The 27,571-nt window shown below is 38.2% G+C and overlaps 1 protein-coding gene across 4 annotated transcripts in view; it reads right to left on the bottom strand.

The window, feature by feature from the left end:
- Nucleotides 1–7,832: 7,832 nt before the first annotated feature.
- LOC149244467 (uncharacterized) overlaps nucleotides 7,833–27,571 on the bottom strand; it is a 128,257-nt gene continuing 108,518 nt past the window's right edge. For all 4 annotated transcript variants that reach the window (XR_016246753.1, XM_089374876.1, XM_089374877.1 and 1 more), the window contains one exon: nucleotides 7,833–8,195. The gene's annotated coding sequence lies outside the window, so the exon portion shown is untranslated. The remainder of the gene's footprint in view (nucleotides 8,196–27,571) is intronic.

The following is a 27,571-nucleotide window of genomic DNA, read 5'->3' as shown; positions in this document are numbered from 1 at the left end:
GGGTAAATGGATATGAAACCAATGGTGTTATGACCCGACTCAACTGAATGCAATCGAATATGATAATGGAATCTTTTCAATTCGATGAATCCTAACTAAAGTAAGGAGAGAGTTTCCATTCACTTCCAACAATGCAAAAAATTGATCACTAAGAAAAAATATAACAGATTCTCTAATGCACTAATTTTATTAAGAAAAACTAATGCAAATCAATTCCAAACCATTTTTTATTTTAATTTTATTTTTGTGTAAATTCAAATCAAAGAAAACTGATCTAAATCTACGATTGATTTTTCAGAATGTAAACTATGCAATTGTATCTATGCACAATTCACTTGAAAAATATGCAAATGTAATCTATGCACATTTTTCATTCATATTATGAAAATGAGAATTCTAATTATGCAAATGTGATCTATGCAAGAGAATCCTCAAACACAAGATGATTCTAATGTAATCTAAGAACCAATCAAGTGCAAGTCGAGAAAATTGGGTGAGAGTTCCAAAGATCAAAAAATAAAAACACTCAGAGGCGATTAACACTCATAGGGAGAATTTTTTTTGCAAAAACAAAAGCAAAAAGATGCAAAATTGTGAAAAGACTGAGATAAACCTCCAAGTAATGACCAAAGGAAATCAATTCAAGAATTTCTCAAAAAAGAGACTCAAAACACCCAATTGATGAAAGCTTGAAACAAGAATGCCAATGAAACTAAAGTGAAAGCTTCTGACAGGTAACCAGTGGATCTGGGCAGTAAAAACTAAGAAAAAACAAAATCTAAGAGAAAAAATGCAAAAAATGGAATTTTCTTAAATTTTAGCAGGGGACGCAGGCACGCTGTTAAGACAGGTGCGGGCCCGCTCTGTGCACACAGCGACAGTGCGTACAGGTACGCACTGTGCAATACTCAGAGGGTGCGTCCTACTGGAAAATTCAAGAAAAACTAAATCTAATTTAATCCTAAGCTAATCCACCCAAATACAAGTTCACACAGCCAAAAACCAGAAAAATAAACCAATTTTCTCAGAGCAAAGTTCATTCAAAGGAAAAGACTTTCACATCAATGGAATCCCCAGCGGAGTCGCCATTTTGTCACGCGGAATCAGTCGACGGTGCGGACACAACCGACCTTCCTAGAAGTCTAAGACATTCTAATGACAAACAAAACAAAAAAGAACTATCATTCTCTAAACATGCATTATGATATGAGAAACCAAGTGTTTTGTTCTTATCTTTGTCCAAACGCTGTTGTAGAAGTCCAGCTTCGTTGATCCGGATGAGCTCCTCCTTCTCTTCGAAACCTGCATTCACCAACAGTCAAACAATTAAATAGCACCTGATTATAACATAAAACAAAGCATATTCAACATATAGACCAAGGAGTACATGAAATAACCCATAAACAACAAGTTATTGAGAAGAATGGACTAATTTGCATTAAAGGTAACAAAAGGAACCATTACAACCTGAGCCTTGGTGTTGTGCAAGCTCCTTCCAGGGTCCACAAGAGTTCTCCTTTACTTTGACAAAGCTCACCCACCTCCCAATGGAAACAAGTAAAGATGGTAATCTCTCCTCACAAGTTCTCACAAGGAAGTCCTAATTCCAGCAGCATCTACCCTTAAAAATGTTTAACTTTCAGCCTCTCCTCCTTCTGGCCCAATGCCTGTATTTATAGTGCTCAAGAGGAAGTTAATTAGCTCCACCATCAATGGGATAATCCCCTCTTTGGATGGGATAGCTCCCTTATTGATGGGATAAGTTCCTCTTTGGTAGGGGTACATGAACCATCTGGAGGCGCTTCATACACGTCGAACAACCTTCTAGAATGCTCTAGAAATGACCACAAGTAACTTTTTGAAGATGAAACTTGCGCATTTTGACCTTTACAGGGGGACGCACCTGACCCTTTACATACAGAGCGTCTTTGGACGCAGGTATTGTGAACATTGGGTGCGTACCCACAGGTAAGGTTGAGAAAACCTGCGTACCCAGAGATAAATACATTTATAAAGACTTTCTCTCTTCTTGGAGTTTGACATGGATAGCAGAGGCATAAGACTTGCTTAAGAGGGTAGCATGACTGTTGATAGAGCCATACTAACTGTAAATAGCCATGGTGACATTTTTTAGTGTAACAGCTCCTTTGATCCCACATATTCCTTTGCTTTAAGTTTGGTTTCCTCTGTCTTACATAGAGACCACCTTTCACTGAGTGTGGTTGCTTCTTCTTAGCATTTATTCTTGATGTGAAGTTTCCCCAATCCTTAGGTAGAGCATTGAGTACTACAGTTGTCATTTCTCTGTCAGACATGACTTCCCCAAGCTCTTGAAGTTGATCCCTCATCTCAGAGATATTCATGAAGTAGGGAGCTATTCCTTCCTTAGATATCTTGATCTTGTATAATTCATTTCTTAGAGATATCACTTCTCCAGCAGTGGATACTGAGAATAGCTCTACTAGCTTATCATAAATTTATTTTGATGTTTCAAATTTGGAGACATAAGGAATGAGAGAATCCTTGATAGATTCTATTAGAATCCTTTGAGCTCTTGTCTCATCCTTATTGTACATGGCTAAGGCTTGGGTTTGTTCCTTAGCAAGAATAGTGATATTCCCTTTGAGAAGTAAATTAGTCCTCTTCTTCAATGCAAGAAAGTTATTGGTACCTGCCAATTTGATGTTTTCCTTGCAAAAAAACATTGATGTATATTCAGAAGGGGACATATACTTGATAGATTTTGAAATGTAGTGGATTTTCTTTCTCCTTGAAGACTTGATGGCTTGCCTCCCTAGGATCTTGATGTTTTTCAAGTTTTTTTCTCCCAGTGGACTTGCTTGATGATGAGATTTTCTTGATGACTTGCAGATGATGTAGGTCCCTCTTTGATTTGCTCTTCTTTGTAGGTGCCTTTATGTAAGGCTCTTCTTCTTGCTATGTCGTCTTCCTTGATAAATGATAGATGGTAGGCTTTCTTTTCCTTGAGTAGATTTGGCTTGATGCTTCAACCTTGTAGATTCCTTTGATGAGTATTCTTGAGTTTCTATTTCCTTGATGTGTCACCTTAGCTCTGATACCATGTTGAAGAATCTAAGGCAATTAGGTGTAGAATAATTATTCGGTACTAGATAACAATTTGTGATGTCTTTTTACTTTTCTTGTTAACTTAATCTTCTTCTTTTATTATTAATTCATGTGTGTGTGCTTCATCAAATGGCTATCAAAATATAAAACAAGAACACAAGATGTTGGCTCTCTACTAGGGCCAAAACCTCTCTTCTCTTGAGAGGAAAACCCTTTAGTAAGTTTCTCTTATTGAAGCTTCTTATTGACCAATGCCAAACCCTATACCCTTGACAAGAATATCCTCCAAGCACAAGTTAAGCCCTTTCAAGATTAATTCTTCTTGCAGCACTTCGTCCTCCTCCTTCTAGCACTTAGACCTTCGATTGTATACTTTAGAGTGACCCTTGATCTTTTCTTCCCTTGCTAGTGATGGAGCCTTTCAAACTTAAGGAGATGATCTTGTTGCCTCCCAACCGATCCTTCTTCTCTTTCACAAATATTGCAGACATTAGAGCAGCAATAATGCAACCCTATTTCTTCACACGTGTGAGGGAATACCCTCAAAAGAATTATGTTAGCCTTCTTCTAGCATCGCTTGTATAGCCTTCTTCCATGCTTGAGAGAGAGACCTTATAGGCCTAATGATCTAGCCCAACCAACAAAATTATATGACTGTTAGTAGTGTTGTTCTGACTGCAGGTAGGGCTTCATTTCTTTGCACGTGTGACTGTAACAACCCTTTAAGACTTCGGTTTTTCTTCCTCCTTTCTTCGATGCCTTGGGGACCCTTTTCTTGTCTTCTTATTACCCTTTACGTGCCTTCCACCTTCGCTAATTTCAGAGATTATAACTTGATCTTATAACGGAGTGGGCAACCTCTATATATAAAGGATTGTCCCTCCTTTTAGGCTGACTAGAAGGCCGACTTGAAAACTGTTTGTAGGCCAAATTGACAATTATAATTCGGATTGCTTCTTTTGTAGGTGTTATTGCATGGAGGAGACCTGTTGGCTTTGCTTGGAGGTATTCTCTTGATTCTGATACATAACGTACATGGTGTAACATGCCCTCAAGGTCTTCAACATTTTCTTTTAACTATTTGACTCACCTATAGCACTTTAACTTGTGCTAGACCTATTTCAATGAGCAAGAAACTCATTGACATATATTATAAAAATAATATTTCTTTTCTTGAATAAATACAAATATCAAAAGTACATTTATGAAGACCGAACCTAGTTACATTTCCTTCAACAAGAATGACATTATATATCATTTTTTGGGCAAACTTAACAAATCCCATAAGATGGCGTATTTATTGCCATGTATATGTTAAGGGATTGGTATGTGGGGGAGGTCTTGGGGTTGAAACCCATGGGATTTCCCTTTTAGCTTTAATACAAACAATTTGTTAATATATAGTTTGATATATATTTTGTTGGATTTAGTATATAGTTTGTTGCTATAATAAACAAACCCAAACATATAAACCATGTTGCCAAAGTGAAATGGAGGGTGTGCACACTCCAAGGCCACTTGGGCCTATTTTCAGGTGCCACGTGGTGCCCTCTTATTGGACTACGTGTCATGATCTCATTAGGCCACATCATATGCTTAGTTGGATGATATGTCAACCACAACCTACCACATCAGCATTGAATCATTGCCACATGTGCTACCATGTCAGTTGTGGTTCCCCATCTGCTGATTATACCTGTTGACTAGGTTTCCACATAGCAGCCTATGGGAGTGCCCCGTGGCACCTTGTGGATCCGACCTACGTAATTATTTTTCTTTTTGTACCAAACTTCATATGAGCATAACTTTGTCATACAAACTCAAATTGAGGTGTCGTTCACACTATTGGAATCATCTCGACAAGATCTACCAGTTAATGCTAGTTTTGCTTAGATTTTAGGACTTCAAATTTTTAGCCTTTTTGGATCCTCCTAGATCACTAAGTTCCCCCCTTCACATACTTTGAGGTTATTGCCAAAAATATAAAATATAATCTGGGTAATTTTGAAGAATGGAATGCATTGAAACCCTTTTGTTGGCAGATATGCTAACCAAATATTTTATATCTTTGGTCCATTTAATAGCCAGAGATTGATTGATCTTGGAATTTAAGATCATTGGTGGAACAAAACCGAAGAATTTTGGATTTCTATACATTTCTTATCTAAAATACAAGCAAGAAACGTTAGAAAACTAGGACAATATAAAAATTGGTAAATGCATAAAAGATAGAACTAACCCTTTATATTATTTCAACTATGGAAACATAAATTTGTTTATTACTTGCTTTTCTGGACTTAAATTCATGCATATTTCAAGTTTGATATTTCATTTATAGTTCTCTTTACCTCTACAGTATCAATTGGGTAAACTGCTCCAGGTGGTATTGGTTATACTTCTAGTTCAAATGCTACTGATGTTGTTGTTGCTTTATTTGGCGGCTATAGGTTTGGCTCTGGTTTAGATCTTTGAGTAGGGTCTAGATTTCGTAAGCTTGGGTTAGAATCTCATTTTTTAATATGGTTAATGTACATGTTTTATTATGTATATACTAACCTCTATAAAAGTTTATGTTACTTTGATTATGCATTACTTGCATCATTCATTTACAATGATAAGCTCAATACCAAGTTGTTACCTATCATGAATACTAAAACTCATATCCATTACTGGCATTGGATAGTGTAAGTAGTGATCTCAATGGTTACATATGCCTAACTTAGATAGGAAGGCCGAATATATTATTAGGAAGGCATGTTGAAGAGAAGAAAGTGCAAGACCAAGGAATCGCTAAGGAAGTAGCCCCACCAATTCTACTCATGTCTCACATTCCAAGTTCCAAGGGAGTGTTATCAACATGTGTTGAGGGGGTCCCAAGATAGTGGTCAAATGATATATATCTATATTACAGACTATTAATTTCCTATTTTAATATGAATAGGCTTGTTGGATATCCGATGATAATTATGACAAACATAGCCATCAAATGTGTCATTGGATAGTCTCTTTCAATGTCACATATTCAACAACATGTTTGATCTAATATTCGATGGATGTGCATCAGATTATTCGACATCTATTTATAATGCGACAAAAATGTTCATCAAATATCCGACGCACTTCTGACAACATTTGTCAGCTAGCTGACAATTATGTGTTGAAAATTTTTGATGTTGTGTGGAAAATCGAACTTTCGCCAAGAAAACTAAGAACCACATTCCGTATGCACTACCTTTCTCTTTTGGCAAATATTTGTTTGGTATCTGGTGTTAAATATCCAACACACTTTTGACAACATTTCTCGTTTGGCCAACAACTATGTGTTGAAATTATCCAACGAAGTTGTGTCGAATATCGGAATTTCATCGACAAAATTAGAAGCCATGTTTCGTTGGAATACCTCGCACTTCCAACAAATATTCGTGGAATGTTTGATATCCGACGCATTTCATCAAAGTACCTCACACTTTAACAAATATTTGTCGGATATCCATCGTCTGATATCTAAGGCACTTTCTAAAACATTCAACACCTGGCCGACAATTACGTGTCCAAAATATCCAACAAAGTTGTGTCGGATATCAAAATTTCACCGAGAAAAATGGGAACCACATTTCCTCGAAGTACCTTGCTCTTCAAATAAATATTCACCGAATATCCGGCGTCAACATTCGACAAAGTGGTGTCAGCTAGCCGACAACAACATGTTCGTTGGATTATCCAATAAAATTTCACCGATGACACTGGGAGCTATAGGTTCATCCAAGAATCTACCTAATTGTGTTGAAAAATTGATATACAACCGTCGGATTTTAGTGCATATGTACTAGTGTGTGTATAGACTTCTTTAAAAATCTAGAAACAAGCTTCACTTTTAGCTTCATTACCTATAGAATAAACGTGAGCTCAATTATTCTCACACTTAATTTGGTAATTACGAGATTTTATGGTGTTGAGAATGATGAACTCAAACAAAAGTTCCCATAGCCAATTCTAAGAATGCAATAATAGATACTTCCATTCAACGATATTGTTCTAAATTAGTGTATTTATATCTATGTTTCTAATAACTTGATTTTCCAAACTTAAATATCATTTTTGGTAAACGGGTTTATGGCTATGCATCAAACCTTTCCACTTTGCTCTTATTCTATATTGAAAACTACTAAAGTATTTTCCATGTAACAAAGTGCTCCACTCTCAAAGCCATTACAATATTATACTTTATATGAGTTCATCATATCATTTGGCGAATTATAACTGGATAAGGATAATAATCATTCCTCACATCCAACCAAGATAATCCCAATTAACAACTATTTCAAAATATGCACACATCAACTTTTATTTGCTATTTCCAACATTTTCACTTAATTTTAAAACAATTTTATTATATAAATATTAAAAGAAAGAAAAACACAATCAAGCTATTTCAAAATATGCACACATCAAGTTTTATTTGCTATTTCCAACATTTTTCACTTAATTTTAAAACAATTATATTTTGTAAATATTAAAAGAAGGAAAAAAAAAGGACCAAGTGATTAAAACTTCTTCAACCAGGTTTTATTATAAACTTATTCCATCACAATGTACCAATCCCTAACAAAATTAAAAAATAAAACCTTTCATTCTCTTCACCTTATACCTATTCACATTTTACACCTTTAAAAACATTTACTAATTTTAAAATGGGTAGAAAATAAGTTACTTCTAAGATTTACTATCTAATAAATATCACCATGTAGAAATAAATCACAATAAAATTTGCCGTTGTTAACAATTTTTTATTGTGCTACTTTGGTAATCATTGTTCTTGAATAATGTGTACCGTCTACTTTGCTAATAAAGTTCCTCCTGTAAAGCTCGTGTTCTTCTTAGTAGTATCTGTTGTATCTCATAATCAGCAAAGGAGCAAATTTCACTTGTTCTCATGAGTTTTCAAACATAGAAATCTTGTTCTTATGAGTTTTCAACCATAGAAATTATTTAAGTAAAAGCATTAAAATGCCATTGTTTTAAAGAATTAATTTGATAATGATTTTGGTACAGGTAGCTATTCAGCCACATCGTCTAAAACTTGTACTATTGTTCTTCTACTCCAAAACCTGCAAAACAATCAATTTCAAATCCGAATGAAAGTTTGCAGTCATTAATATAGAAGTTAAGTGCATGCAAGATTGAACAAAGCCTCCACTGTAACCATAAATACATTAAGATTTTTAAATGTAACGTTGTATGGAAATGTCAGTTCATACATAATAAAAAGAAAATTTTACCAAATCACTCGATTTAACACATCTTATATATCCTCCTATAGTCACTCACTATTTGGATTGAACACACAAGGTGAAAACCAGATTAGACGCAAGAAAAACAGATTACATATTGTTTGATGTATAACGCCAAATATTGATATAGCTAAACTAGCTAAACTTTACAGTGGAGACCCAACAGATGAGCTATACCATTTTTAAAATCAGCGTTTCTACTTCTAAATATATCTAACATATTGGACGTGTTCTAAACAATTAGAATTATCAAAATAAAAAAATCAACTCCGGGGCTTTAAATATGGCTCTAAATCTCTTTAACCTACAGCAGACTGGAGCTTGGTTACTTCACTACAATAAGGTCGACCACAATTCGATCAATAACCTTAAATCTTATCTAATTTAGTTGATCTCACTAAAATTGAAACCTGATCATTTCAACAGAATAGGGCATCATATAAGAAGCTACACCGATAAAAACAAAAATAAGGATTTTGTTTTCTGGTTCTTCCCTGAACATCCTGAAAACTTCAAAGCCTTTCAAGTCATTAGAGAAAAATGAATGGAACATCTTAAGGGGCATGACCGTTTTTAATTCATTGATAACATTCCTACTCCTTCATATTGAAACCATGTTCAACCTTTGCCTTTCAGAGACTTATATCATGATATAAGTGGTGTTTGGTTGAAACCAACAGAGACGGATTTGTATAACAGGAAGAAAGAATCAATGAAAGCAAGCGGCTGTCAAACAGGAGAAAATATGGGAAACCTGAAGGGTGTTGAATATGCAGTTAATTTGTTATGGGTGTTACTCTATACGCTAAAATATGACCAATGACAACTATTTCATCTTCCACTGACTCTACCATTGGAGAATCACTCGTAGTTGAATCAACAGTTAAGTAACAAACAGTGTGGGCATCACCTATAGGGAAAGGAGTAGCGACATGAGCAAATCCAAGACATGAACGGTAGGCTGCTCCTTCTCTAGTCTCACGAATAATCCTGTAGGTGCTTTTACTACCTAACATAAATTCCCTAGTGGCTTCTCACTGGTAAGAAGAATGTATTCAGTGCATGAAGTAGCCTTACATAAGTGACCTGATTAAAGCTCCAAGGTGAATTGCATCCCTAGAACTCCTTCACGGGGATCCCCTGGTATCCCTAGTAGATTGACGAGATGGCTAAAAATGCTATTGTACATGATAAAGTTGCCAATGTACAAGGCTGACTTCCTATTGCTACACCTAGATTTAAGCTTACTGTTGATCCGAAATTGATCTAAGACAATTAATAGGGTATTACAGACTTGTGCATGGATGTGCCTATGTTATTTTATGCAACGGATCGATAAAATTGCGAAATACACAGACACTGAAGCAGTTAAAGAAAACATAACAGGGAACACATATAAACACAAGAAGTTTAATAAAGAGTTCACCCAATACTCCTAGGCTACGTCTCCCGGTCCAGCATTCAATGGTGGCCTCTCTATTATGTTTTCAAGCAGAGTTTTTACAACAGTGAGCTCAATCTGAGTCTCACTCAACAGATACAAATCAGCAAGACTGTAATTGGATCCCCCAAGTCTCTGGAGTACACAGACTTTCCTCACTGACTCTTGACCTCTATTGGTCATAATAGTATGAATCCAATCCGAGACTCAATACATGACAGGCATATACAGAGGAGTTCACTTGAACCTTTCAAGCCTTCTCCGGAGTACACAAACTCTCTGACTCTCTCTGGCTCTGTCTTAACTCTGGCTCGATGATGCCTTTCCTTTTGCAGGTCAGCTCGACTTCTTCTCTTTGTTCTCTGCTCTTAACTTGCTTCTCTCTCTGTCAATTCGTGGCTTTAAAGCCAATCTACTTTTCCACTGTTCGTTTCCGCTCCCCAGCTTTCCAGTTCCCCTGCCTCTGTCTGTTCGAATTCTTCTGTCTTGCGTCATCAATCACTGTATAGCGCCTCACAGGGAGGTGGCCACCTATTTCGTAACGGATGAGTGTCATTTCTCTTGGACATATTCGAAACGACCGTTTTTATCGTTAACTCCAAGAATGCCTGCGAAAGACGATCTTCTGCCAACGCATCGTCCATATCGGACTTCAAATCCTATACAACTTTGCCTGTTAGCCTCGTCAAATTTGATCATCCATCAGAACACATCTCCGTCGTTGATCTGGAGCCTCCAAATCCTACGGTCATCGTCGATATCGGGCGGATAAGTAACATGATGATTATCTGTCCAATATGAGTGGTTTTCTCTCTCTCTTCCGCCGGATGCGTGGCAAACATTGTGTGGCATCGAGCAGTGCTCGGTTGAAACCACTTACCGCTCGAAGCCCTTCCAATATCCTACCGGTTTTTGTGGGACCCCGCTTCTGACGGAATCGGAACGATATTAATTGCATTTTATGATTTTTCGGGTCCGGGTGCTTGCAGCGTTTCCTTCTTTGAGAGGTTTGCTCTGCGATATGCAATTAGGGGTTTGTCGCTAATTGCATATCAGAAACTACCCCCGTTTCTCAAAACGACCTCTAGTTTTGCTAATTTGTGATAGCGCGCGTTACCATGGGTCGATGATCTGCGCGCTTGACCGACGATTCTCGTTGCTCCGCGCTAATCACAAATTGCAATTGTTACGAGGATATCTCTTATAAGCTTGATCTTTATAAGACTTTGAAACTTTGGCATGATTTTTAAAGAGTTCATGAAAACTTAGAGAGTGTTCTAAACTTCTAGGATCCAATTTGGATCAACTGTTGAGCTTCCATTTTTTCCAGATTTTCATGATTTTACTAAATAATTGTATACATGTACAAAGTGTCTATAATCTTTATTATTTTTTTTACATGTTATTAATTTATTATTTAGAGGCGTTTAGAGCTGACCATTGTTGATCTATGAACTCTTATTGTTTTGTTAATTTGAAGGTTATTTAATGTCAAGATGGCATTAATGTTAGGCTCTTTTGTGATAGGTGTTAACATTCTTGCACCAACATTCCTGCACCAGCTATGCCTGCACCAACATTCTTGCATTGATTTGGGGCTTTCATACATTGACACATTTCCCACCCTCCTTTGTGTTGATGGTTGTTGTATGGTTGACCGCAGAATGGGTATTTATGGTTATCCAATTGAAATTCAGGTGTTGTATTTCATGGCTTGACAGTTGCTTAAACCAGACGCTGGAGAAAAATAATTTATAGAGCGAATTGATAAGTGCTTACATGCATTAAGTTATCACGTGTGAAGTAATTTCTAGCTTGACCTTCAGCAGCTTAATGACATCTATAGATACAAATCAAAAGAGTACTCTCACACTGCCGTTAATAGTTGCCGTTGTATAAAACTACCATATACTTCGCATATATTTCTCGGCTCAACAGTCTATGGTTCCGATAGTGGGAAGTCAACACTCTACCTTCTTGTAGTAGAGTTCACACATAACTGGAGGCATCTATTTAAAGCCGCAGTAGCCAAAAGGACTGTTTCAATTTCTTGCTATGGTATTTGCATTACACCTGGCAGGGAAACACCAAATATAACTGCACAATTGGTGACAACATCTTCTACTTCGATACTAGAAGCATGAACGGTTTTGATGGTAAGGACAACGCTGCTGCTCTCTCAAAAACTCTGGCAAGTTATGTTTATATTTGCCAGCAAAACAAGAATTCTGCATACCACTCGATCGATTGGAAGATGGAGCTGGAATTGACAGTGAATCTATTCCTCCATTCTTGTTCTATGTTTGCACTATGCAGTTGGAATTACATGGTTGTCAAATTGCAGCAGTCGTTGTATTATCTTCCAAACTTAGCCGAATCGGATTTTCTAGTTCCAGTTCAAAATTGTTTTAACAAACCGTGCTAAACGCATAAGCATGGATCCAATTAAGGAGGGCCGCTGCTATAAAAGAGAGGATTGCGCACTCAGAAGATTAGCAATCGAACTCACAGGAGACCTTAGATTCGGATTGGGCATTGTACTTTGCACATTGCAGAACAGGGAATTCGATCTTGCTGTGCAGGAACGGAAGCGCTGCGCTCCCACTGGGATGATCCCTGGAGGGAACCACTGGAGCCAGCGCTGCATTATTTAATGAATCTGTAACAGGCTTTTGCAATGAATTTCTTTGGCACTTAACTTTGAATTTTGGTTTCTACTCTGAAATCAGTTTATTTGGCAATGGCTTCTGAGTAATTTTGTTTCTCCACAATGTTTTATGTTTGGGCAATGAGATGGGTGGTTGGGCCCACCAACCAGTCCTTTGCCCAAACCTCTTAACTTTCTTTTACTGCATGTTAGTTTGCATGGTGTGAATGTGATCTTAAATAATTCTACAATTTCATTTCATAGCTTTTCTTTTTAATCATTTAACTTTCAACTTCAATCCATAAATTCTTTATTGTTGTTCTGATTATTTCAGTTTAACATTAATTGTTGTTTCTTGGATATGTTTCTATCAAGGCTGAACATAAGAAAATAGTTAATGTTTTACACTGCATCTCTTTTTATTTTTCCCTGGTCTCATCGCTGCATAATAAAGTTTATTTTCGGAATGCAATGGTGAAGGAAACAACTACTAGGTAGAGAGTTCTAGTTAATTTAAATTGACTGCCTCAAGATCATTATTTTCAATGTAAACTGATTCCTGCACTTTGAAAGAAAAACATGTATTCCTGCACTTTGAAAGAAAAACATTTATTCCTGCACTATTAATAAGCAAATGCCAGAATCAACATAAGGAAAGATTGTAAAACTTGTCGGTAAAACATTCACAGAATTCTTCATTATAATTAAATGTTGCACATATTATACAGAACATTTTGAGGAAGTATTTAATAAGATCAGGGTTAACAACACAAATTATATATTTATTTCATTGGTTCTTATTGCATATTTTCCTTACAGCTAAAGCAATGAATTGTCTTTAAGAGAAGCAGTGCATTATTATCTTGAACCCTTTTAAAGCATTCGATTATTTCCTTCGATTAGTTGGAAAGAAGTTGTCGTGTGATTTGTAGTTTAATTTCATTCTTTTCATCCTTGCAACATAGCACTAACTTTTAAGAGGTTTTGCATCATTTATTTCTTGAATCGCTTTCTTTTGAATGGGGCCTACGTTCCCTTGTCCCCTAGAAAACTGAAGAAGACTTACTGCAGGAGTCAACTCAACCCAGAAGAGGAGCCAGAAGTAGATTCCCAGAGTGTGTTAACTTTGCCTCCGAATAGTCTTATTCATTTTTGCTGAACGATACCCTTTTGAATTTCTTGCAAGAGCTTGGTTTTTATTTGATAGATCCCTGAGGTCGTATTCTAGCATATATTGTGTTACACCTCTAAGTTTACTTACCCAGATTGACAAATTAAATGTTGGTGTAAATCTTGCATTTATACCGCCCGACACTTGCAAAACAAAAATATGAGCCTTCATCTTAGAGGAATCTACCAAAGAACCAAAACCCTGGTACTTATACATTTGGATCATTACAGAAACAACCTGAAAGGCTCAACCATGGACTAGTTCCAACCATCAAGATTGATTGTGGTTGGATCGATGGATGTTCATGGCATCATTTGAACAGATGTTTGTGGACTTCATACCATTGTGTCTCATTAGCTGTGGATTCATACAATATTCCTTTTGGCTGTTTCCAATTACTACTACTCCCTCAGTGGTGTTTCAAGGGGGGAAGTTTTATGATGATAGAGGTTGTTGATTGTTGCTAGTCCCTAAGTTGAATTTCAGGGGGGTGGGGCCGGGAGTTAGATGATGACAAGTACTGTTGTCATTTCTTTGCTGTCATTTCTTGTGTTTGATAAGTGTGATGGTGACAGTGTTCAAACATCTTTATGCGTGTAGTTGTACAGTATTTGAGCTGAGTTTGCCATATTTACAAGCCTCATTGCTCATTTTTTGGTTGGTGGTGTTGCTTATGTTTGAAGCCTTCGACCTAGTTCTTTACTAGTGCCCATTTTCTCTAAAGCATTTATGAGGAACTTATCAATGTTTACCTTCCTTGTGCCTTTACAACAAATTCTACTTCAGAGATCAACCAAGCTCACTGAAGTTTATTGGCTCTCATCCTCATGTTTTTGGTACTTCCTTATTAGAGTGACCTTCAGTTCTTGCCATTCAGTGGATCATTGTGGGATCTACAGCGTCATATCCATGTGTATTTGAGCATCGCCATCTTAGGTTTTTTTCCTACAGGTTTTTTTGTTTTCTATGCTTATGGGAGCTTTTACTTGGGTATGCCTTGTTGTCGAGATCCAATTATTATCTATGTTTATTCCCTATGTTTCGGGGGAGTGTTAGTGTTTCTCTTTTCCAATGAGCTAAGTGTTGTGAGTTGTGAGTTCACTTTCCCAATGAGCCAAGTGTATCTTGATTCTCAATTGATAGTGTCTCAATTAAATAACATTTATCGGGTAAGGGATCCATCTTTATATCACCAGTATTTAAGGGTGAGGTTGTTGCAAAGATCATTTACTTATATTAATTATTTGCACATTCCAAGATCTCATAATTGGTTAGCTGATTCTATCACTAATCAGGCATTAGACTGGCACATCAATCATTGATCACAATAAAATCAAGCATCAAAAATTCAAACTGTGAGTTGCAGGCTCACATAGGGTTGTTATCTGCCAAGTTGTCATTGTTATCTTTAGTCAACATTGGGCCTTCTCCATTATTATAAATGGAAGACTTCTCTATGTATTTTTCACAACAATGTGAGTAATAGAAAACTCTTACAGTTGCAAAGGATGCACGTGCAGTTCCATAAGTGAAACCCTAGCTCATGCAAAACCCAAGGTTGTCATCGTGGAATTCGTCATGTGGTGTCTGAGCATTGGTCAAAGAGAGATTAAGCTCGCTGGTGATTGAGTCTACGCGGTCTAGCCATTTAGAGGAGGACAAGTTAGAATTCTTCTAAAATCCCCAGTGAAGGACTCCGACACACTGGTGCATGGCCTAAATGTTACAAATATATATATTTTTGAAAATTTGGGGAGTGATTTTTTGGTGAAGATATACATGTTTTTATCTTAAATTGGTGGAGGTTTGCAATTTATTCATAGAAGCCACGGGGTATATTTTTTCTTTGTGTGTGTCTATATATATATATATGTATATAATTGTAGAATTTCCAAATTGGCAAATTTAAAAAAAAACAATTTGGGGGGAGCATGTGTAGAGAACTAATGGTGAGGATGATGAATGCCAAGTTTGAGGTGGGAAAATTTAATGGTAAAAATAACTTCGAATTAGTTCAACAACCACTAGTAACTACATAAGGTATTAGATCACAAGACGAAGAAGCATGAAAGTATGACTAATGAAAAATGGGAAGAAGTGGATGCAAGTGCTCTTAGCACTATTCGGTTATGTCTTGCAGATGATGTTTTATTTAATATTATTGGAGAAAAAACAACAGCATGTTTATGGAGTAGAATGTATATCACGAAGTTCTTGACAAACAAAATCTAGTTGAAAAGAAAATCGTACAGTCTAAAAGTGAAAGCAAGTACAAAAATTTCAAATGGTTTAAATGTATTTAATACTCTTATATGTCATTTGGCTAGTATGTCATTCCCTGAATTGTGCAATCATTTAGTCACTTCCATTAGCTTTAATACAATTGATACTCTTGACTATGATTCTATTTTTGGAGCATTGTCTAAGGATGTGTGGAGGAAATATAGTATTGAAACCTTCTCACCAAAAGTAATGGCGACTTAAAGTTGGTCCAAAGAAAAAATTGAGAAATTGAGAAGTGCATCCAGATCAAAGTCAAAAGGAAAGAATAGTAAACTTAAATGTCAATATTGTAATGAGACCAAGGCATTTCATGAAACACTATTGGAAGAGGCGAGAATCCAAAGAACACTCCAAAAATGAAGCAAATACAGTTGAATCACATCTATGTATGATTAATGAAGTTTTTGTTGATTTGGGGTAGGCATCGGATGTGCTCTAAGGCTCAAATTTTGCAGGGAGAATTGGGCATAGTTATTCCAAAGAACCCAGAAAGCGTTTTGGGAAATTCCACCCAGAAGTGAATTTATTAAAATAATTAATATTTTTAATGGTGTTCCTAAGTCTAAACTTAGAAAAAATAAATATTAATGGGTATTAATCTAATCAGTGGTGAAACTTCTAGAAAAAGCCACGCATCAAGCCAAAATGATCTGAGCCTTTGATTAAGATGTAATCTAGGTCGTTGGTTGTCCAACAGGAAGATATAAGAAGGGGCTTGAGAGCCATTTGGAAGACACACAGAGAGATTGAGAAAATCGGTTTTCTGAGGTGAGAAGTTCTTAGGAGGAAAATCGATTGAGGAGATCTTACAGCAGAGGGGCAGTGAGAATCGGGAGAAGGAATTTCCAGAGAGTAACAAGGCAGAGAGAGGACAGAAATACCTACAGAGGGGGGTTGACGTTGGCCTATGTAGCGCTAACACAAAAGCAGCCCAATCCATGAGGGGAAGTCAAGTTTCTACTGAGAGAATTCGAAGTTCAGTTGCCGGAAGCCAACGTGAGTCTAGGAGGAAGAAAGTCGATTTCTCAGCCAACATAGGATCCAGAGCAGAGAGGAAGCATAATACCCAGGAGGGGTCACACAGAAGTTGCCCAGGGTGATGCAGTTCCGCGTAGAAGCCACACAGAGGGTGACGCAGAGCCTCCAGAGCTGAAGGATCAGTCATTGATTCTCTAGTGACAGGGTGAGAACATTTCACCAGTCTTTTGTTCAGTAATCTCTCTATAAAGGATTGCTCGCTGAGCATCCTAGATTTGTACTCAAAATTTTCTCCTGCATAATAATAAAACCCTCAGGGTTGTTGCACCGATTTTCCGCAATGGGTTTTTCTGGGGACTATTTGTCCAAAAATAATTGTGTCCTATGTGTTGCATTGTTCTTTCTTGCACATTATTTTGTTTCCGCATATATGTAAATGAAGTGAACGTTGCAGACGTATTTACTTCGAAATTTACCATAGAAGATAGTAAATAACTCGTATGATTTAATCAAGTAGGAGAAGTAACATCAGTTTGTTGCAGTAGAGATCCAACTTAGGAATTTTCACATGGTATCGGAGCTAGTGCAAGAGAAACAAGAGGAGAAGAACTAGAAACCCCAGCGTTGAGCAGAAGGGGAAGTTGAAAAGCTGCAAGAAGCAGCAAGTCGAAACCCCAAAGGTTTTGCACAGTTCTAGCCGAAGGATCGAAAATTAGAGGTAGTCTCTCTCTCCGAGTGAGTTGACGGATAGAAAAGAGCTTCCAGTTTGAATTTTGCAGTGGCTGAGGGAGCAGCGCTGAGCCTCAACGTGAGGAGCAGCTAGTGGACGCAGATTTTTCAATAGGCAGCTTTGCTGAGCTGAAAAGATGTCAGAAGAAAAAAGCAACGGAGCATAGTGAGGGAATACTTCCTCAGTGATTTCTTGTCAAGGAAATCAACATTTCTCAATTGCTAAGTAGCACCAGCTTACCAGCTGTTAGGATATTCCGACACATAGGATATAGTTAAGTTCAACTTGGTCTAGTGTAGAGTTAGGTATAGAGTTAGGTAAAGTGTGTTTCTTTACCGTTGTACATTTTGTAACTTACAATCCGACGGTCACGATATGTAGTGATCCGACGGTTCACTCTCTCCTCGGTATTACCGACACTTGATCCATGGCTTGACACCCGATTGGTCCATGGGTTCTATTTAAAGCGCATGGAGGGTCATTGTTCGGGTAATCCGTGCATGAGAGAAGCTTATGTAAATTTTCATTCTTTGATTAATAAATTGCCTGTAGTAGCCACGTTGGCGCAGGCCGTGGACTGTTTCCCTCTTTGAGGGTTTTAACCACGACAAAAATACTGGTGTATTGATCTGTGATCTGGTTGTGAGCGGTGTCCTTTTGGTGTTCTTTCTGAGGAACTTACCCTGTAAATTCCTACATGGTATCGGAGCTATTTGAGGGCCGCGTCCGTTGGTGATCCAAATCTGAAGCCGGTAGAACTGCATGCGGCTGTCGTTTCCTAGATCTGCTGTTTCTGACTGCTTTCGGGCCGAGAGGACTGCTCTGTTGCGTTCGGAGCATCTGTTCTAGTGAGGAACCCCTTTCATTTCACACGAAAAGGTTTCCGATAGCCCTAGCTGCGTCATTTTTCAGATCGGGAGGTATACAGTGTTTTTGCAGTTTACTGTTATTTTCTCTCTGCCTATTTCGGTTTCGGTTTATTTAGCCCTTTTTTTTAACCGGATCTATACCTTTCATCTCTGCGTATGCTCTTTGCCCTGCGACTCTGTGCGATCTGGGCAAATCAGAAACAGAAAGGAAGGATTTTTCTCATGCGTATGCTCTTTTCCCTGCACCTTAGTGTGATTTCGGATCAGAAACATTGAGAAAAATATTTAGTTTTTCGGCTAAAGCTAACTTTGAGATTTTTTTTAAAAATATCTAGTTTTTTGGCTAAAGCTAAATTCGAGCCGCAAGGTTCGTTTTTCTTTGCATATTCGTGTTGGGTTTTGTGTTTTGTGTTTTGTAGGGAAAAGGAGCTTTCTCAAGGCAAGCACGCAAACCAAGGCCCCCCCCTCTCTCTCTCTCTCTCTCTCAAATTTTTTGTATAGATCAATTGGTTCAAAGCTATTTTAAGAGAGTAGAGGTCTTGGGTTCAAGTCTCCATTTTGTAAGGGCGGATTTTTTCATTCCCGCACATTCGCGCACTTTGCCGGCAACTTCAACAAAAAAATTTTCAAAAAGCCATAACTTCTTCATCTAGAAGCCTTTTTCAGAACCGTTTTTTTTAAAACAACCTAATTTTTCGAGATCTATCCATTGGAACACTTACTTTCAGCATCTTCAGCTTCAGTTTTTTTTTTTAAATGGAAAGTCCATGCCAAGTCATTCTTGACAGCACTAACTACTTCCAATGGATAGCCTACATGGAAGATTTACTTAGAAGTAAAGGTCTCTACAGAATAGCCACAGACCAAGAGAAGAAACCAAAAGATGAAGACAAGGCTGCAAAATGGGAAAATAGACAAGATCAAGCACGTGGTTTGATAGGGATGTCTATTTCTCCTGATCTTAGATTCCATATTGCAGAACTTGAGACTCCTCATGAAGCATTGAAAAAACTCACTAAAGTTTTTGGGATTAAAAATGAAATTAGAGCCCATCAACTTGAAAATGAGTTGCTTACATTGGATCCTAATAATTTTTCTTGCATTGAAGATTTCTTGTCCAAATTCAAGACCCTTAGATATCTTTTGGAAGGTGTTAAGGTTAAGAAAGAAGATAGTAACCTTATTTATTCCATCCTTACAAAGTTGGGACCAGCCTACTCTGTATTTGTTTCCACCTTCCATTCTACAAGGGAAGCTTTCATTTGTCAAGGAAAATACTACAAGGCCCCTTCCTTTGACTCTTTTTGTGATTCTTTAATAAGAGAACAAGAAAAACTCTTACACCTTGGTCTTCTTAATCTTGGAAACTCTTCCACGAAAGCGTTAGCCGCCCAGCAGCAACCAAATTCAAAGAATCCTAAGAAGTCATATCCTCAAAAGAATGGTCCTAAACCAATTCAGCCTCAAAATGAAAGAACATTTCAGCAAAATGATAAGACCAATAAAAACAAATGGAAGAAGACTGATAGACATTGTAACTTTTGTAATCGAGATGGCCACTTAGAATCTAAATGCTTTAAGAAGATGGAAGCCTTGGAAGCCGCAATGAAGAAACATAACATCCATGTGGAGCATTCTTCAACTTCAACTTCATCTTCAGGAATGGCACTTTCTGCATGTCGCTGTCAATCATCTCAGTCTGGTTATGCATTAAATGTATCTTCTTCTTCTCATTCTCATGAGTGGCTCATTGATTCTGGAGCCTCTTATCACATGGCCAAAAACCAAGCCATGTTTTCTTCTTTAAATGATTGTAACACCAAAAATATATATGTTGGTGATGATAGATCTCTTAATGTTGTCGGGACTGGAACTGTTCATCTAGACAATGGTCAGTTTAATGATGTATTATGTGTTCCAACCTTATCCTGCAACCTTCTATCTGTATATCAGATAACTCATTCAGGTGAAGCTAAAATTGTTGAATTTTCACCTCATGATGTTGTAATCAAGGATCTAAGAGATCCTAAACAGATTCTAGCTACTGGTATTGCTGATGATTCCACAAGGTTGTATAAGTTTCACAACTTTGGGTCATCAAATCTTCCCTCAGTATTTGTTGCTCATAATGAAGAAGTGAGCAAACTTTGGCATGAGCGATTTGGTCACTTAAACTATCGCTCCCTTCAGCATCTATGTAAAGAAAATATGGTGACAGGGCTTCCTATGGTATCTTGCAGAGATGGTGTTTGTTCCGGATGTGTACTCGGAAAACATCATCGGGACAGTTTTGACAAACGTGCCTCTTGGCACGCCTCAGCCCTTTTACAGCTTGTGCACAGTGATTTATGTGGTCCACTTCCTGTTGCTTCATTCTCTGGATGCAAGTATTTCTTAACTTTCATTGATGATTTCTCCAGACGCACTTGGGTATACTTCTTAAAACTCAAGAGCGAAGTACTTAACACTTTTTTGGCCTTCAAAGCCTTTGTTGAAAAACAATCTGGACATCAAATTCTTAAGCTAAGAACTGATAATGGTGGAGAATATGTTAAAAACACATTCATCAACTTTTGCACCGAAAATGGAATTCAAATGCAACATATTGTTCCATACACTCCACAACAAAATGGTGTAGCTGAAAGAAAAAATCGCACCTTAAAGGAAATGGCTAATTGTATGCTGCAATCTAAAGGACTCAGTCTTAGTTTTTGGGCCGAAGCAATTAATTGTGCAAATTATATAATCAATCGCACTCCTACTAAGGTTCTAGAGAATATCACTCCAGAAGAATCTTGGAGTTCCATTAAACCAGATGTAAGTCACTTTCGTGTTTTTGGAAGTGAAGCATGGGCCCATATTCCAGATGAAAAGCATAAAGCTTTAGAACCTAAGAGTGAGAAATATACTTTTGTTGGATATTCTGAAGATGTAAAAGGTTATAGACTTATTCCATTTAAGTCCAAAAATGTTATCATTAGAAGAGATGTAAAATTTGATGAAAATAAATCGGCCTGCGAACCTAGTCCGGCGGATGTGCCACATCTTCCTATCTCTTCTACTTTTGAAAACATTTCTTCTTCAGATGATGAAAGTGAGGATGACAATCCTCCCCCACCTTCTCAGGATCCTCAACTTCCAAGATGGGTCCGTGCTACTCGGGATGCAGCAGGTGATCTTGCCGGTGATCCTACAGATCAGCGACGTACACGTTCTCAGTTTGAAAGAGCCTCTTCTTTACTGGCTCAAGCTCCAGTAAATCATGATCCTGACACTTTTGCAGAAGCTTCAGGCCATCCACACTGGGAAGCAGCTATGAATGAAGAATATCATTCATTGTTGGCAAATGATACATGGGATCTTGTTCCTCTACCAAAGGGACGCAAACTTGTTAGATGTAAATGGGTTTACAGAACCAAGTATGGACCAGATGGGAAAGTTGATAAACATAAAGCTCGTCTTGTTGCTAAGGGCTTTTCACAGGTTGAAGGCATTGACTACACTGAAACCTTCTCCCCTGTTGCCAAAATGAACTCTATCCGCCTTGTTCTTTCCCTTGCTGCCTCTTTAAAATGGGAAGTCCATCAGATGGATGTTAAATCTGCCTTCTTGCATGGGGACTTGCATGAAGAAATCTATATGGAACAACCCATTGGCTTCATCCAAACAGACTCCAGTCTTGTATGTCGACTTAAGAAATCCCTTTATGGTCTCAAGCAAGCTCCTCGGGCTTGGTATGCCAAAATGGATAGCTTTCTTTTAGAATCTGGCTTTTCTAAGTGTTATTCTGACAATACTGTCTACACCAAGAAAGTGGGCAACTCTCTTATCATCCTTGTTCTTTATGTTGATGATCTTATTCTTACTGGTAGTGATCCCAACCTTATAAACCATGTGAACTCCAGCCTTAAAAAGAAATTTGAAATGACAGACTTAGGACACTTACACTATTTTCTCGGTCTTCAAGTCTTGCAATCCAAGGAGGGTATTTTCCTTTCCCAGTCCAAGTATGCTTGTGATATTCTTCGTCATTTTCACATGGAAGACTGTAAGCCAGCCCCTTCTCCCTTTCAGTCTGGAGTCAAACTTTCAGTCTCTTGTACTTCTCCTGAAGTTGATGCTACCTTATACCGTCAACTTGTAGGAAAACTCTTGTATTTAACCCATACTCGTCCTGATCTTTCCTTTGCTGTTGGCCTTGTTGCTCATTTTATGCAAAACCCCCGTGAAAGTCATTGGAAAGCAGCTAAAAGAATACTTCGTTATGTTCGAGGTACAGTACAGTTTGGGATTCATTACAGTGCCAAAGCAGCTCCTCTATTAGTTGGTTTCACTGATTCTGATTGGGCTGGTGACCCTGATGATCGGAAGTCTACTGCCGGTTATGTCTTCACTCTTGGTTCAGGACCTATTACATGGGCTTGTAAGAAACAGGCTGCCATTTCTCTTTCGTCAGCAGAAGCAGAGTATCGTGGTGCCGTGGAAGCTAGTAAGGAAGCCTTGTGGCTTCGTCAAATCCTATCAGAGTTTGGCTTTGAGCAGCAGCATCCAACCACACTTTGGTGTGATAATCAAAGTGCCATTCAGCTATGCAAAGATCCAGTCCAGCATCAGCGCAGCAAACACATTGAACTACACACGCACTTCATCAGAAAGCTCATTCATGACCATGTTCTTGAAGTGCAATATTGTTCAACAGATGATCATGTTGCAGACATCTTCACAAAGGCTCTCACAGAGGCGAAGTTCACTAAACTTCGATATATGCTTGGAGTTCAGGAAGTTGTCACTAAGGGGGGATAGGCTCTAGTGCCTCCTTCCTTCTCCTATTGTGTCATATTTGTAAATCCTTCAATCCTATCCCAACTTGTTCTTAAGGGGGGATGTTAGGATATTCGCGACACATAGAATATAGTTAAGTTCAACTTGGTCTAGTGTAGAGTTAGGTATAGAGTTAGGTAAAGTGTGTTTCTTTATCGTTGTACATTTTGTAACTTACAATCCGACGGTCACGATATGTAGTGATCCGACGGTTCACTCTCTCCTCGGTATTACCGACACTTGATCCGTGGCTTGACACCCGATTGGTCCATGAGTTCTATTTAAAGCGCATGGAGGGTCATTGTTCGGGTAATCCGTGCATGAGAGAAGCTTATGTAAATTTTCATTCTTTGATTAATAAATTGCCTGTAGTAGCCACGTTGGCGCAGGCCGTGGACTGTTTCCCTCTTTGAGGGTTTTAACCACGTCAAAAATACTGGTGTATTGATCTGTGATCTGGTTGTGAGCGGTGTCCTTTTGGTGTTCTTTCTGAGGAACTTACCCTGTAAATTCCTACACCAGCCCCATCAAGGAGTGTGTAAGTTAGCCAAGGAGCTACGCAGTAGGGAGAAAGAGGGAGCAGTTTGACAGTTTTTGGAGGAGATGACAACTAGTGGCTTGAGGGATCGGGAAAGGTTGGACGAGGCTTCCAACTATGCCAACTGGAAGGCTAGGAAGACATGCCTGCTAAATGAGCATGCCCTCAAGATGTACGTTGATAATGTGGTGGTTAAACCTGCGGATGTAGATCCACTAAAAAAGTACAAAGTTGAGATGGCTAAGGCGAAAAGGATGATCCTAGATGGAGTCAAGGATCACGTGGTGTGCCATATTTCTAGCAAAGGGACCACCAAGGACATGTGGGATGCCTTGGCCACATTGTATCAGCGAACTTATAAGCAGTGGAAGATGTACCTAGAGTAGAATATGAGATCTACTAAGATGCAGAAGGGAGAGCGAGTAGATCCGTTCCTTACAAAAATGAAGGAGACCCGTGATGAGCTATCAGCTGCGGGACATACTCCTCAAGACTCGGAGTTAGTGAGACTAGCTCTAAATTATGTCTCAGATGATTGGTAGATCTTTGTCCAGAGTATCCTAGGCAGAGCAGTGTTTCCAAATTGGGACGAGATGTGGGCAGCTCCGAAACAAGAAGAGCCGAGGAGAGATCTGCTCCAGGTGAAACTTGACGGGAGCAGCAGTAGCAGTGGGTCGAAGCCCAAAGTAGAGGAGGAGGATAACACAGCCCTTGCATCCATGGGGCATCAGGGGCAACAGAGACGTAAGAAGGACGTCTCCAAGGTAAAGTGCTTCAAATGTGGCGAGATGGGCCACTATGCATCGCAGTGTCCTTTGAAGAAAAAGGACAAGGATGAGAACCCTGATCCGAAGGTTGCAACCACGAAGATTGACGAGGAAGAGTTCGCCATGACAGTTGAGATACCTCTAGAAGGGAGGTGGGTTGATATAGAGTTGTAGTCGGGAGGAATGCAGATTGGCGGGATCCTTGAGGAGCCCACCTCTTGGATCATCACCTTGCTACGGGAGCCGATGATCAGGAGTAGCGAGATGGTGGAGTTTCAGTTGGTGCCATGGAGTGTTGATTCGACGGATGCATTTACTTCAAAATTTACCGTAGAAGACAATAAATAACTTGAATGATTAATCAAGTAGGAGAAGTAACATCAATTTGTTGCAGTAGGGATTCCAGCTTAGGATTTTCACAGTTTTAACTATTTGTAATGTCCCTCAATACTATGAATAATGGTTGTTAGATTACGGTGCTTCTCATCACGTGTTGAGGGTGATACAAATCCTAGAAGTTGTGGGGAAAACCCAATTAGATCAGACATGGAGAGTTTTTAAAGCAACAAGGAAAGTTCAGATCAAACAAATCCGAAAGATGACAATGAAAAATTAAATCAGATAAATCCTAGAGGCGGTGAAGAAAAATTAGATTATATTAGATAGTCTAATAACAAAGATGGTGATAGTGTGATCCTTAAAGTGTTTTGGATTTTCCACTACAAAGTTTGTCACAACAAATGTGATAAAATTATGCTTAAAATCTGAAATCTACAGTATGAGGGTTTATTTATCCTACGATTTTTGGATTTGTAAATTATTATTTATTGTGTATATATGCAAATTATAATTATTCCGAAAATAGAGAACAACAAAATGAAACTCACAAACCACAGATTAACACAAGATATAACCTAGGAAACCCTTCAAGAGAAACCCCATTTGGAAGGTGAAGCTGCTCTAGTCTCTTTCTCTAAATGGATAATGGATGGAAGTGCAAAGAAGAGAGGCCTATGGCCCATGGGCATCTACAACGCACAAATCCTCTCTATTTGCTCTCTCCCTATCTACTCTCAGCGACTCTACTCACCTATGAAACAAAATGCACTTGAATAGAATGAAACCCCTTTTCCTCCTAGTGGCCCTAGTATAACACAACCTAATCGACTACCAGTGGTTAAGTTTCACTACTTCAACTCTTATCTAAAGTTACAATATGGAATCTTCTATAGTCTTCATCACGATCAGATGGCTAGCCCCTTTTCCATGAATAACGGGGACTGATGTGGCATCCTCTTGAATTATGGTGGTTAAAACAAGAAGGTCAACTTCCAAGTGGCATAAATTTTGCATATGAATTCTGATTGAAACAATTCTTGTGCCATTGGAAAGTTATCTCTATGAAGAATAATGTTGTAATGTGCAACAATTAAGCGACAAATTTGTAGCCCAAAAAAATATTGTTTGATGCCTCAAATTGTTTCTGAAACATTTTAGACCCCAATTTGCCAAACTGGGTCCCACCGGTAAAAATGGCCCTATTGCCGCAAAATTTAGCAGGCCTTAGAGAGGGGTACGCTAGAAGGTTACTACTAGACCAACAGACAACAATGGGATAGTGACCCACTGTCACCACAACCAAAACACCCTGCTCTTTATGGACTTTCACCAATGGGAGGAGTCCCATTATATGATGACCAATAGGCTTCTAAGGGAAAAGCTCAACTTAAGTATAAGGCTCCAATCATCAAATGGAAGCAAATCACCTTAAAAGAGAGGCCGAATTTATGAGGCACAGGACCTAGGGCTTAATTAGTAGCTTGATTGTTGGGATGGCCAAAAGTCAAGGCAAGGAAAAAGGGTTTCCAACAATGCCTTTTAGCAAGAAGGCAGCACATGAAACCCTAAAATTTCCCTAAAGCTAAAGCTAAAACCTAGCTATGGTTTAACCTAGGGCAAACAACTAGGGCGAGGAATTTTATGGATAAAATTGGAAAGAATACCTACCAAAATTGGTGATTTTGTGGCAACCACTCTACCATTGAACTTTCCAACAATAAAAATTCCTCTTTCCTAAGAATTTACACCAAGCCCTAGCTTGGATGCTTGGCCTTAAATGGGCTAAATTAGGGAAAGCAAGAAAAAGAGAAATTTATAGATAAAAAGTTAAATTGATCACCTACATGGAAGGCATGTGCCTAGTCCTAGGGTCAATGGAATCTATGGGCTCTTAACACTGATTTATTCTTGAAACTTAAGGATATTTTGATCCCCTAGCATTAAGACCCTAACTATCACTTTTGTGGGGGATCAAATGTCACTTGGAAAATCTAACATGACATCAACAAGGGGATTGTTATTCACATATCATATTATGAGTAATGCATGCAATAATTTGACCTAGTTTTCATTCAATTGACATTCAACAAATTAGGGCACGCATTTAACCTAGATCAACAATTTATTTCATACATTAGACATGAAAAATCAGAAATTTGCAATAAACATGGAATTTACAAGACAATATGCATGTACAATCCAGTTTTGATCCAAAGTGACTTCTCCAAAAACGAAAAATGATTGCTTCAAGCAAATTTTGCTCCAATAGATGACATCTTTCCCATTAGACAAGAGGTCGGAAATCTTAAGAGAGGCCAAAAATCCAAATCCAAGCGACTATGAGAATTCAAGTGTCCTCTCCTATATGAGGAGGAATAGATATAATTAAGCCTAAAAAACCCTTATCAACAACTAAAATCACAATTATGAGGTGGGTTACAAGCAAACCCACTAGTCAAGACATAAAAAATAAAGATTTGCCCACACAAGTGAGTCATAGGGCTAACTTCATCCATGCGTAGGGTTATATCAGCCATGCATTGAGGCTTCTTGGTACCAAGAAAGGTGTGCAAGCCTTTTAAAATCATCCTCTGAGGTTGGCACTCAGA

The sequence above is a fragment of the Pinus tabuliformis genome, chromosome 8, assembly GCF_031772625.1.
Source record: "Pinus tabuliformis cultivar Carrire ecotype Pingquan chromosome 8, CPIR1, whole genome shotgun sequence".
In the NCBI taxonomy this organism is placed as follows: domain Eukaryota; kingdom Viridiplantae; phylum Streptophyta; class Pinopsida; order Pinales; family Pinaceae; genus Pinus; species Pinus tabuliformis.
The sequence above is the reverse complement of the archived record's forward strand: the minus strand, read 5'-3'. Positions and strand labels throughout refer to the sequence as shown.